The sequence below is a fragment of the Microtus ochrogaster genome, chromosome 2 (assembly GCF_000317375.1).
Source record: "Microtus ochrogaster isolate Prairie Vole_2 chromosome 2, MicOch1.0, whole genome shotgun sequence".
Lineage (NCBI taxonomy): Eukaryota > Metazoa > Chordata > Mammalia > Rodentia > Cricetidae > Microtus > Microtus ochrogaster.
The window spans coordinates 2183262-2195941 of record NC_022010.1 but is presented as its reverse complement, the minus strand read 5'-3'; the positions used below and the strand labels follow the sequence as shown (position 1 = coordinate 2195941).

The 12680-nt window shown below is 48.5% G+C and overlaps 1 protein-coding gene across 3 annotated transcripts in view; it reads left to right on the top strand.

The window, feature by feature from the left end:
* The window catches only part of Sez6l (seizure related 6 homolog like), a 166649-nt gene that overhangs the window by 27685 nt on the left and 126284 nt on the right, over positions 1–12680 (top strand). The window lies entirely within an intron of this gene.

The following is a 12680-nucleotide window of genomic DNA, read 5'->3' as shown; positions in this document are numbered from 1 at the left end:
CCTGGTGGTGTGCAAAGGCCCTGAGGGAACGGTGGGCTGGGCCTGGTGGTGTGCAAAGGCCCTGAGGGAACGGTGGGCTGGGCCTGGTGGTGTGCGAACCAGGACAAGCACTGCGGGGACTTCTGAGTGAGAGCAGCAGGCACATTAGGCATGGCGAGGGAGACTTGAGAGACTGAAGGAGTTTATCTCTAGGACTCCAGCAGCTCAGCCCCAAGAGCAGCTCATCCATCTGCGGCTATGCCGGGATGCAGTACGTGTGCGTGTCATGGCGTTCATAGCGTCATCCCAACTCTTGGAAAGCAGGAGAATTGTGAGTTCCAGGCCAGCCCGAGCTTCATAGTGAGAACCTGCCTCAAGATGACAAATCAAATTACCATGTCCGGCTTTAGGCATGTGCGTGCCCTCCCCCACCACGGCCCTTTCTCAGCACACTCATTCCCTTCAAAGCAGCTACAGCAACCTGAACCATCTAGCTTACATAGTTTTCTTCACGTCACTCATGCACTTTGTTTTGTTTTTGTCGAGAAAGGGTCTAACTCTATAACCCTGGCTGAACTCAAGTTCACCATCCTCCTGCCTCAGCCTATAGTGCACCACCATGCCTGATGCTATCCGTCTCTTTTCATTTCATCTCATCTATGGGGACATAAGGTCTGTGCATGGGGAAGGCTATGGGCAACCCAGGTCCCTGCTGATTCTCACTGTGTAACCTTGGTCTTGGCACATACTGGATGTTCATCGTTCCTGCTGGTGTTTAGCCCACAGTCACCTACACACGTGGCTTCAGCTGCTTGCCCAGTGTTCTATTCCGCTCATATAATATGGCCCAGTGGCTTCTTGATGCTTCCCTAGGGATTAGAGACACCTGCGGTGAGTCTTCCCAGAGAGCTGCACGTCCCTCCTCCCTGGGAGCGGAGCGCTCGAGGGCAAAGGGACCAGGACTGTTCCCTGGTATAATGACAAATGAAAGGCATGAGTCTTATGGAAATGGGGAGGTAGGTAGCCTTCTGGGGAGACCCAATGTCAACTGACTGGGGAGAAGAGTTAATAGTCACTCCCGGCCGAACCAACTGGGCTCTGTTGCTAAGCAACTGCCTCCCAGAGTTATATAATATAAAAGAGAAATACTATTTTTTTTTTCTAAATGGAACAGGGTTTCCTCAGTAATGGAGGCAGTTCCATCTTGATGTTTTCCATCTCCGGTGAACCTGGTAACTTAGATGTGACCATGGCCTTGGGGTAGTCTTGAAGCTGCTCTGACCCCATTTAAAAATGAGCTAGTTCAAAGAAAGGAACAAATGAGACCACTGGGCTTCTCCCTCATGCACATGGAATTCCCATGCAACTCCTGGCTCCGTCTCCTTTTGTGGATTCCCAAGAGGACTCAGATGACACCACTTTGATCCAGCCTAGAACTGGGTGTGTGGCCAGGCTTGAGTAGATCCTGCCACTAATTGTGTCCTAACTCCTGGCTCCAAGATTTGTCCTGAGCAAAGATGAGGCTGCTTAGCCTCCAAGGTATAGTGTTTGAGAAGATGGAATGAACCACACAGGGCCCAGTTCACTCTGAACCTCCCTGTTCTCCTCTGTGAAATGATCTGTGTTGGTGGTAGTGGTACCTTTCTGAGCAAAACAGCCTAAAGAGTTTTGCAAGGCTGAAGTCAAATTCTAGTAGACCGGAAATTGAAAATGCTCCAGAAATCCTGTGGATGTCCAGGGTTGTGGAGATGGGACCAAGGCTGGCAACTGAGCAGACAATTCCTGTGGATCTCTGAGATGGGCAGGACAAGCAGAAACTTGTGGTGGAGAGAGATACTAGGAAGAATGTAAAATGGAAACAAGATTTGGCTGGACTGTTTTGCTGCTGTAACAGAGTATCAGAGACTGGGTAAGTTGTAAACAATAGAAATGTATTTCTCACAGCTGGGCTGGTAGGGCACTGGGCAAATTTGCTCTCTGCTGAGGGCTGCTTTCTCCTTCTGAGGTGTCATGTTACTGCTGTGTCCTCTGGAGGGGACAAGCTCTCTGACATGACAGGAGTCAGGAGGACAGAGAGAGTCGCAGCCCCATTTTAATTACCCTGGTGTACCCCACCACTTCATACATACTACCTATCCCATTGGGCCTTGAGTTTGACTTTTGAACAAACGTTTAAATCATAGTAAGAAGCAACTACAGGGTCAGAGCAACTTGTCACAGAGATGTGACTATGAATATTCATGACAGACACATCTGATTTGCATACTAGGTAAATGGGAATTGATTTATAGAAAGCCCTCCCACCAGAGTCCTTTAATTTAGTCATTCTTGAGTCCACAAAGAGCTGGAGAGGCTTTGAAATGTACAGGTGGCCAGATAGCGCTAACCGGGGAAAATAGAACCCCCATAGTGGATTCTCAGGCTTTAATTTCCCCGGTGACTCCATCAACCGTGCCACCACATGCTGGTCCTATAGGAAGGGTTGTGCCCTCCTCATCGTGATCTTCAGTGAAGTGACTTGCTCAAAGCCCCACGGCAGCAGTGCAGGAGACTCGGTTCTAACTCCAGAATCCTACTCTCAAGTCTTCCAAGATTCTGTTTCTCCAGGCACATTACAAGTGTAAGCTGGGGCAACCTGATTCTCTTTCCCCATGCAATTACAGCAAAGACCCCCTTTACAGGTCATGTTGTTGGTGTCACAGTGACTGCCCTGCTAGGAAGGAGAACTAGAACTGTAGCATCAGCAAGGTGGCCACGCTGGCGGTGTACTGCTCTGCCATGCCCGCGTAGACAGTTCTGTTGTAATATGAGTGGCGGGTTGCGTCCCTGGCACCCAGCCGCCCACATGGCTAGCTTATGCCCCGAAATAATTACATAGAAACTGTATTCTTTTAAACATTGCCTGGCCCATTAGTTCCAGCCTCTTATTGGCTAGCTCTTACATATTGATCTAACCCATTTTTAATAATTTGTGTAGCCCACGAGGTGGCTTACCAGGAAAGATCTTAACCTGCGTCTGTCTGGAGTGGGAGAATCATGGTGACTCCTTGACTCAGCTTCCTTCTCCCAGCATTCTGTTCTGTTTACTCCGCCCATTTAAGGGTTGGCCTATCAAATGGGCCTAGGCAGTTCCTTTATTAATTAACCAATAAAAGTAACAGATTAGAAAAAAATCACTCCCACATCACAGTTGTGGCTGACAAAGCAGCTCTAAGCCATCAGGACCCAGGCTCCTTCCAACTCAAGGCTCCAACCTCCCCAGTTTCTTCCTTTCATCTTCTAAGATGGGTGCTCTAGATCTTGCCCTCGTATGCATCTTCTAGTGCTTGAAAAGAGGAAAAGAGGAAGCAGTGGACACTTCCTCTCCTGAGGACATCCAATAAAAGTTAAAACTTCTACTTCCTCTTGCTTCCCATTGAACACAGACACTTGGCCATAACCAACTTTGAGAACATCACAGAATTCTACAACACGTCATGTCACTCCACCCAGTGGAGACCTGTGCTGAGATGTGTGTCATCAGCAAACATTTTCACCCAAGGAAGTAGCCTGGCACAGCTCCGGTGACGTGTGTGTCATCAGCATGCATGTTCACCCGTGGCAGTAGCCTGGCACAGCTCCGGTGACGTGTGTGTCATCAGCAAGCATGTTCACCCATGGAAGTAGCCTGGCACAGCTCCGGTGCTGACTGGAACATTGCTGGAATCAGCGACTGTGTCTTAAGTCAGAAAGTGGAGACTTCTAAGGGGAGGGGCTAGTGACCCACTGGGAGGGGCCTTTAACAGCCTCAGCATCTCCGTTCCTTGGAGTTTTCTCAAGTACTTGGAGGAGATGATGGCCCCTCAGGGATGTCGGGAATAACCAGTTCTGGACAGATCTATGAGAGAAGGTTCTTCTGTCATGGAAAGGTTCCGGCCACCTACAGCTTAGCCTCGGAGAAAACCAACCCACTGTCAACTCCAATCAATTACTGTGGCTGAGACTTTGGTCCAGGAATGAGATGAAGGCTTGATCTCCAAAACCCGTGTAACCCAGTGCTGTGAGGACAGAGACAGGATGATTCCTGGACTCTCTGGGTAGCTAGTGTAGCAAAAGTGGTGAGCTCCAGACCTGTGGAGAGACCCTATCTCTTGGCTCATGGCCTTGGCTCTAGCTGCTGTTTCTGCTCTGGGCTCCAGTCCTGTCTGCAGAGGAGAGGATGTTTGAGACGGATTTACTTACCTTGCTTTCGTTCATGCGAGTGGATCCTGCAATTTGATGGCATTGGAAGCGCTTTCTACCCAGCGATAACTTGGGAGAGAGGAGACACAGTCTTTTTAATGACATTAGTTTCCTGTGTCTGCCTGATGCCCTGGGAGAGAGGTTAATTAAATTGAGCCTCTCATATATGAAGTCCCATTACCTCTGACTGTTTTCCAAACATATTGATGTATCAAAACTGAAGAGAAGAGGGATCCCTTGAGACAGATGAGATTCAGCCCACTCAGCGGAACTTCGCTTGGTGTCTGTGTTCTCAGCACATGAGGACAGCTCTGTTGAACACACCAAGAAGAGGATCCCTGTGGTCTCACACCCCTTCCCCAGATGTCAGACTTAGCCACACAGATAGACTGCAAAGGAGGCTGCAGGCATAGGGCACCTTTTACAGCCAGTGAGTTCAGACCTCGCATGCATCAAGAACCCAGGGTTGAGCCAACCATGCCATGAAACCACCCTTCAGATCTCATGACAGCCCTGACAGCTGGTACTGTTCATTACATTTTACATTAAACTTACAAATAATTGTATGCATTCAAGGACCACAGTGAGGTGTGTCCACGAGGCAAGGAGATTCGGTAGTCATCAGTAAAGATCATATCCACAGGAAGTAGGAAGGGGGGCACAGCTGCTGTCCTGCTCCCCCAATCTCCTTTTTCATTCTGCCCCTGCCTCAAACCAGTTCCTCCTTACTACGAGTGTTTGCCTTTAACTCCTCTCCATGATTCTGTTGAACACTATGGGAATGTGTATGTCTTACATATGTGTGGTGTGACTGTGTGTGTGTACTGCGTGAATGTTGTGTGTATGCAGGTATATGGGTGGTGTGAGTGAGGGTGCTGGTAGTGCATGTGTAGGTATGTGTGTGGTATGTATGTGGTGTGTGTGTTTGTGTGTGTGTGTGCATGTGAGTGTATGATGTGGGTGTGTGCACATGTATGTTTGGTGCATGTGCAGGCATCTATGTGTGGTATGTCTCACCAGTCATAAAATAAACTCTGCAAACAGTAGAAACAACTCTGCGACAACAGAAACATGTTCCTTGTGTTCTGAGTGCCAGATTTGGGTGCCAACACCTTAGCAGTTGGCATTTCAGCATGTGAGCTTGAGGGGAGCCAGATATGCAGAGCACGGCTGGGATGTGTGCGCCTGTCTGTGTTTGTGTGTTCCTATACATGCATGTGTATGTTTATGTGTGTGCACCACCCATCCCAGACCTGACTGGGGCAGCCTCTGTCGCTTTTGCAGCAAGCGTTTCTCCTTCAGTCCCACAGCAGGTCTGTATTCAGGTTTGTAGAACACCTGCAAGCAGCTCCCTTCCCGGGTCAGGGTCCCTCTGAGCAAAAGCATCCGCATGCTTGGCAGATGGTGGATGGAGAACGGTGGTGGATGCCAAGGGAGCAGTGTGGTACCTGTGTGCAAGCCAGCCTCTTCCCTTGAGAGGACAGCTTGGCCACTGCTCCCTGGAGCCCAAGACTTCCTGCTTGCAGGGAGCTGCTAGAGTTTCTTGTTTTAAGTAGAATTTTTAAAAATAATTCCTGAAGGTTAAACATCTTAAAGTTATAAACCTTGGACTTGACCTCGGCATTTGCAGACATTCTGTTCTCCTCCACTGCCCTCCTCTGGCCCTGGCCTCCTCTCACCAGGTGACCAGGTGGCTCCCCGCCTCCACCACCTTTAATGTCTCCGGTGCTCCGTTACCTTCCCACCTCCTCTCCCCTCTTCAGTCTCACAATTCCCTTTCTACTTCCGAGTCACGCAGTGCACAAACACACATATGCACATGCACACATGCATGTGCACACACTCACCCCCACACACACACACACAGAGTCCAGACTCAGAAAGATGAACACCGCATATTTTTTTTCTCTCCTAAGTAGAATCGGGTTTATATTTTAAAGGACTTCGGCAATTATATTTATGTCTTGATAAGTATATTTTCTGTTTCCCTCCACAAGGGCATACAACTTTCCCACATGGGCCTGTGACCTCTTTGCTAGTGTATAACAGGGTGCATCAGTGTTCCCAGAAACTTTCCCCACCTCCAAGCCTTTCCTCAAGCCCAGATTATCTGGCCACAGCTGCCATGGCGGCCCACCCAAAATCCCAGCTAAACTCCTAGCTTCCATGTCACCCGTTGTCCCAGTCACAGCCCTCCCTCCCAGAGCCCTGCTCACGCCGCAGCCAGGTCTCGTTCCCAGCATGCTCCTCTCTCTCCCGGCTCTTCCAACACACTCCAAGTCCAATCCCTAGGCAGGGCCTGGCGGTGCTAAGTCAACACTGATGAGACGGTTTCATTTGGAGGAGGCAGTGAGAAACGCATTCTGCACATCAGGTTTAAAAGCAGTCTCTGCAATGGCCACATTTAAGGTCCACATGGGCACTTTGTCCCTATGAACCTCAGTTTGTCCATCTTTAAAATGGGCAACATTTGCTTTTCTGAGTGACTGACATTAGTTCAATGAACTATCACATCTAAAGTGTCTTCACGCTCACTCCTGACACAGAAAAGGACTTCATAAAACAGTGCTTTATTGATTTTGAGACATAAGCATGAGACTGGAGAGAAGGGAGTGCAGGCAAAGTGCTTTTGCCATAGGTGCAAGAACCTGAGTTCAGATCCCAGGACCTACATAAATCTAACCCTTGCACTTCTACAGGGAAATGGGAGACAGAGGTAGCCACCCCCCCCCATGCTTGCTGCTCAGCTAGCCTGGAGCACAATGCAACAATGAACAAGGCCTCAGAGAAGAGGAGACCCTCTCTCTCAACAAGGTAGAGAGCACAGCCAGACACCCAGGGTTGTCCTCTGACCCCCACATATGACGGGGTCCGGGAGGGACAGCTGAGAAGTCATTGTCTCTCCTCCCTCACTCCTGGGTCTGCCCCAACACCAACAGATGCTTCCAATTAAACAGGTGCCAAGGGTTCCCATTTGAGTGGAGCAGAATCTGCTGCCAGAGGATCCTGCATGGCAGCAGATCCCAGGCCCTGCAGTCATAGCCAGGCAGAGCCAAAGAGACACACGGGTCGTCAAAGCAGTGATGGTGCACACTCCGGGAGATGAGGATAAGGTGTGTGGGGGCTGTGTGCGGAGTTGTTCCTAACCTCTGAGGTAGATGGACGAGTAATCCTTCTAGCTTTCTCCTCCACACCTCTTCTAGAGGTCACGGTCACAAGGAACCCCGAGGCAGGGGGATAGGAAGGTGTCACTGGCCAAGCCAACATTCTCTTCTTGGTAAACATTTTATAGCTCGTCTCCCTTTTCTCTGATAAGGTTAGTGATGGAGGAGAGGGAGGGTTTAACAATGGTGTAGGCTAAAGGGCAGCCCAACTGTCCCACCCATTCCCCCTCAGCAAACAGAGCTGGGCCCAGTGTGACCCACAACATCCCCATCAGCTGTGTCAGTGAGCTCGTGGGCCATGGCCCGTTAATCATCATTAACCAACATTTAATAGAAATAGTAAAAATAATTTTCACTAGGCTGCAGTCATTTTCCTTAATTGCGGTACTTAAGCAGCTCCATTTGATGTGGAGTGTGCCAGGCTTCTGTCTGCACCTGAGCTGTTCTCTGGGGACAGAGCGTCCCGGCACCGCAGCCCAGGGGTGACCTCAGAGAAGCCACCAGTCCTCACTCTCCCTTGTTTAGTGTTTGCTAATCGTAAGCTACTGTTGTTCTTATTGTGGTGTTTTCAGACATGTTTATAAGGCCGTTTGATTGTGCGTAACCCCGGTATCAGCATTTATCCAGCCTCCTCCAGCCTGTCTCTCCCCACACAGGCTCTCGATGTGTCCTTGTCTTTTTGGTTACAGTTCACAATGGGAGAAACATTCCAGCTTGTCTCTCTGAGCGTGGCTTGTTTTCCTTAATGTGATGATCCATCTGTTTCCCTGATGATGCCATAATTTCAGTTTTCTTTATGGCTGAACACAAGTCCCTTGTGTGTACGCACCACCTCTTCTTTGTCCCTTCGTCAGATGATGGGCGTCTAGGCTTGTTCCCCGGCTCTGTGCAGGTGTCTCTGCAGCAGGCTGACTCAGGGTCCTTCAGGTGTATACCCAGGAGCAGTTGGCGGGATCCAGTGGTAGATCTGTTTGCAGGGGCCGGGGTGTTGTTGTGTTGTTTGTTCTGAGGAAACTTCATACGAATTTCCATAGTAGCTTCGCCAGTTCACACACATCTGCCAGCAGCGTCATGGCTCAGCGTCATGGCTCTCCTTGCCCTACATCCTCACCAACATTGACTGTCGTGTCTTTTCTTAGTGATTACAGCTCTGATTGAGGCACCATGCATTCCAATGCAGTTTTGATTTGCATTTTCCTGATGGGGATATGGCTCGGTGATTGTACACTAGCCTAGAATGCCTAAAGCCCTAAGTCTGATTGGGAAAAGGGAAGGGCAGTAGAAGTAAGATGAGGAGAAAGAGGGGAGCAGGAGGAGGGGGGAGGAAAGGGAAAGAGGGGAAGGGGGGAGAAGATCATGAGAAGGAGCAGGAGGAAGTAGAGGAAGATGAGAGGAAGGAGAAGGAGTTCTCCTCTTTATAAGCAATCATTTGGTATGTCTGATCCATGTTTGGTGTCAGCCAGGGTGCTCACGATTTCACACAAAATCATGGACTCCCAGTGGGAGGGGTTCTTGGGAAAACAGTAGGGCATGTTGCAGAACAAGAAGCTGGGCGCACACAGAAAGGCAGCCATTTGTTGGTCACTGTCACAAACACGGTACATGTGTTCGCTAGAGTACCCATCACGCTGTTAGAATGTGCATCTAACTATCATCACCCTATTTTACAGTTGAGGTTCAGAGAGGCTAAGGCATTTCCCCCAAGGTCACATAGACTGTTAACCTGCAAAACTTAAACCCAGACAGCCTGTCTCCAAGCCTGCGTCCTGAGAGTCACTGTCTGTCAGGGTCTGTTTCTTCAGGGTAGCTATGTTCAGTGTGTGATTAGGTTCACTGGTAGGGAAAACCTCCCCCAGGAAATGTCTTCTCACTGAGAGAAGAAAGATGCAGAGCAGATAGGGGAGGTAGAGAGAAAAACCTCAGGCAAGCTGAGAGCATCAAGTCTACCGGCAACAGAGGCAGCGGTGGGCACGGGAGCCAAGTGCAGTGCACTTTCTGGATCCTCTAGCAGGGTTGGGGAGATGACTCGGTCGATACAATGTTTGCCTTGCAAGCACAGGAACCTGAGTTCAGTTCCCCAAACATAGAGACACACCAAACATGGCTGATTAAAACCTGAGAGGTGGTGCAGGCAGATCCTTGGGTCTCCCAGACCAATCCGGCCTATGCAGCAAACTCAAGACCAGCGAAGATAGTCCCAAAAACCAAGGTGGGCTGGGCTCCTGAAAAGCAGCACCTGAGTGAGGTTTCTCTTTTGCATCTACACAGATACATTCTGGCATGTGCCACCGTGCCTGCTTCTCCTGTAGACTCAAACCCATCCCTCTGCAACAGCCCTCACAACTACATACATGAGAAACTGCCAGGGCTCCACCCCGGGCTGCAGAATGTGCCCACAAAATCTTCTGAGGGCCACCCCTTAGATAGCTGGAGAGGTGGCTCGGCAGTTAGCAACACTAGCTGATCTTTCAGAAAACCCAGGTTTGGTTCCCAGCATCCACATCATGTCTCACAACTGGCTATAACTCCAGTTCCAGAGGATTTGATGCCCTTTTCTGGCCTCCACAGCTTGCACACGATGCACAGACATACAGGCAGGCAAACACCCATACGCATAAAATAATAAAATTCTTTTTAATTAAAAAAAAAAGAAGAAAATACCACTCTGCCCGCAGGACCAGGCCTAAGTGTCATTTAGTGTGACTTGTGTCCCATCCCCCATCTCCTCCCCAGGACACAGATGAAAATATGCTCTTCTCTGATTTTGAGGCTCTGCAGAGCATATAAATGGGATTTCAACATTTAATTAAGGGCTCACTGAGTAAGTAAGCTGCCTCTTTGCTAGGTCTCAGCTTCCCATATCAAACCTGACTCTTGCTATCACCCTCCCTCTGAGAATGAGGAAGCTAAAATCACGGCACAGGGTCCATGGTGAGGTGAGCAGTGACGATCCAAAACCACAGCCATGTTCTCCTCTCCGTGTTCAAAACTCCCTCTCAAGACCCCAAAAGCTGAATGACGCTGGTTGCAAATACATCCTATCTGGCCTTCTCCGGCTCTGTCATCAGGTAAATAAGAAACATAAGCATTATAGAAAAAAACCCAAGGCACTGAGGTAGGACTCCGGGAAAAACGTGTTTTAAGCAAAGAAGGGTGGATGAACCCAGAGAGCCCGAGTCATCGTGTCTGAACAAGCAATTTAGAATGCAGCTGAGGCATCGAGCTCCAAGCCAATCTGTGCCTGATGAAGCCACAGTCATTTATTTTGAACGCTCCGAGGACAATCTGTTCCTAAGGGAACCGCTGGAATAAGCCAGTATTGTTTTGAACCCTGACAACCCTTATTTCCCACTCAATGTGTCTACCATTCCACTTAGGGCAGAGAGCGTGAGCGTCAATGTTAACGTTACACATGCTGCTGCAGTCACTCGGCCCGGCAAGTCTCGGGGCGGTGCTTTCGCCTGGGTTTTTGCTCCCGTTGTTTCTCATGAACACATTGTGGCTGTTGTGTGACTGGAGGACCATGGCACCACAGTACTGTGTAAACACCCCAGAGGCCGAACACGGTCAAAGGAAATGACGTCAACAGGAGACCTCAGCTTTCAGCATTTCAGGGCACCTCAGGCCTTTAATCTCCCCAACTCCCAGTCCTTTCTTCAGCAAAATTGCAATTTCTTTCCCACATTTGCTGGCAGAATCCTAGGAGTAACTGGGGAAAGGCACCCAAGGTAACATCTCCTGCTGCAGGTGGATTTAAGATTCCTCATTAGTAACACATTGTTTCTCTTTCTTTCTTCCTTTCTTTTCTGTTTTTTTTTCCTCAAAATGATTAGAATTTTTAGAATTACATTACATGTGTACCAATGACATAGCTCAGCCCATACAAGATCGGCAACCTGAGTTGGGGAACCCAAAAAGGTGTGAGAAGAGAAATCACAACACAAAGTTGTCCTCTGGCTTCCACATGAGCCCCCACAGCGCACATGCGCCCCTCCCCCAACACGTGCGCGCGCGCGCGCGCGCGCACACACACACTAGAATAAAATAAGCTGGAATTACACTTTAGTCATGGATGGTTTTACTAGATCTTTGCAGATTTGGGTGACCATGATAAGATTATAGAATGCATCCTTAACTTCTCATACCCTACTTAGAGGTAATAATGAACTACTCTGTGAAAGTGTTGGAAAAATACCAAGCCTTGGCCTTAACCTTGGGCCCCTCAGCCCTCATCCTTAAGGGCACAGTCCTCACCTATGCTCCATCCACTCTCATCACCACCCCACAAGGCCATAAGACTGTGTTCTCTAGATAGATAGATAGATAGATAGATAGATAGATAGATAGATAGATAGATAGATAGATAGATAGATGAGAGAGAGAGAGAGAGAGAGAGAGACAGAGACAGAGACAGAGACAGAGACAGACTGGCAGGCAGGCGCGCAGATAGGTAAGTAGGTAGGTAAAATGAAAATGATTCTGTATACCTTAAAGATAGCTAGAAAAATGAGAATTGCTTACTTGAACATAAATATTGATTCCTTCCAATATGTTCACACTTCCCCTTCAGCTTAAAGACTTCCTTCAGTGCTGGGGGATAAATGTATCTGTGACTTTTCCAGAATTGTCCTTATTTCACTTTTACTCTTGGAAGATATTTTAGCTGGATATAAATTTAGTTTTGACTTTTTCTTTTAGCACTTCAAGCTCTGTAGTCTACGGGACAAGCACATGGACACACACACCGTAGCACACACACGGCCGGTATGCGTGACTCATTCCGCACCTACTGTATGGCTGACTTCCTTTGATGCCTCCAGATTTTTGTCTCTGCTCTTAGAACTTTGACCACACTATGCTCTGGAAGACTTCATATTTACCATGACTAGAATTGGACTAACCTGAGACTGTAAATGTGTTTATTTCACCAAACGGGACAGTTTCAGCCGTCATACATTTAGAGTTTCCTCTTTCCCCTGTGGGTTCTTCTATTTCTTGGCTCCAGATCCAGATGTGTTCCATCTCTCAGGGTTCAGGTTGGAAAACTCCTGTTGATCTGCCTCCTTTCCTGCCATCTCCCTGTTGCTTTTAGCTCATACCGTGGATTTAGATCCTATTTTGTAGTACAGACTTTGCACCCAATTTTATGCTTTCTTGTTCAATAGCAATGTATGTCTCCCCACTGACTTTTGATGGTATTTATTAACCATAGTTGAAGCAGCTTCCTTAAGCTACTTTTAACATCTGGGCTGCCATGGGCTGCCTGTTGGTCCAATGTCATTTTATGTGCTGTGTGTGTGTGTGTGTGTGTGTGTG